This window comes from Sturnira hondurensis, unplaced genomic scaffold (assembly GCF_014824575.4).
Source record: "Sturnira hondurensis isolate 20B ecotype Veracruz unplaced genomic scaffold, ASM1482457v3 Scaffold0002633, whole genome shotgun sequence".
NCBI lineage: Eukaryota > Metazoa > Chordata > Mammalia > Chiroptera > Phyllostomidae > Sturnira > Sturnira hondurensis.
The window spans coordinates 758,134-758,964 of record NW_028075264.1 but is presented as its reverse complement, the minus strand read 5'-3'; the positions used below and the strand labels follow the sequence as shown (position 1 = coordinate 758,964).

General features: G+C 35.7%; 1 non-coding gene across 1 annotated transcript; it reads left to right on the top strand.

The window, feature by feature from the left end:
* Positions 1-261: 261 nt before the first annotated feature.
* On the top strand, positions 262-368 carry LOC118983077 (U6 spliceosomal RNA). Its single transcript, XR_005065641.1, has one exon. It is a non-coding gene; the product is annotated as a U6 spliceosomal RNA (small nuclear RNA).
* Positions 369-831: the final 463 nt, after the last annotated feature.

The window sequence follows — 831 nt, the reverse complement described above, 5'->3', positions numbered from 1 at the left end:
GATGAACCCAGAAGGTCTTTTATTTCTGAAAATTAAGAGCTAAAGATAAAAAAGAGATGGAAGTGTGGAAGGAACATGTGGGCCAACTGAAACAGCTCCCAGTGGCCAAAGTTGGAATAATTTAAATAATAAAACAATGTAATATTAGCCTATAACCCTGAATATAAAATAGATATTCGTAAGTCCGCACTTACACAATTAATGATGTTGTAATAAAGAAATGGAAGATAAGAGACAAATCTCCCATTTTGAAGAATTCCAGTGCTCGCTTCGGCAGCACATATACTAAAATTGGAACAATACAGAGAAGATTAGCATGGCCCCTGCGCAAGGATGACACGCAAATTCGTGAAGCGTTCCATATTTTTAGCCACAGCAATCAGACAAGAAAAGGAAATAAAAGGCATCCAAATCGGAAAGGAGGAAACAAAACTGTCACTCTTTGCAGATGACATGATAGTGTACATGGAAAATCCTATAGACTCTACCAAAAAACTGCTGGAACTAATAAATGAATTTGGCAAAACAGCGGGATACAAAGTCAATATCCAGAAATCAAAGGCATTTCTGTATACTAACAATGAATCAGCAGAAGCAGAAATCAAGAAAAAAATCCCATTCGATATAGCAAAAAGAAAAATAAAATATCTGGGAATAAATCTAACCAAGGAGGTTAAAGACCTGTATGCAGAAAATTACACAACACTGAAGACAGAAATCAAGGAAGACACAAACAAATGGAGACGTATACCGTGTTCATGGATTGGAAGAATTAACATCATCAAAATGTCCATACTACCCAAAGCAATTTACAGATTCAATGCAATACCT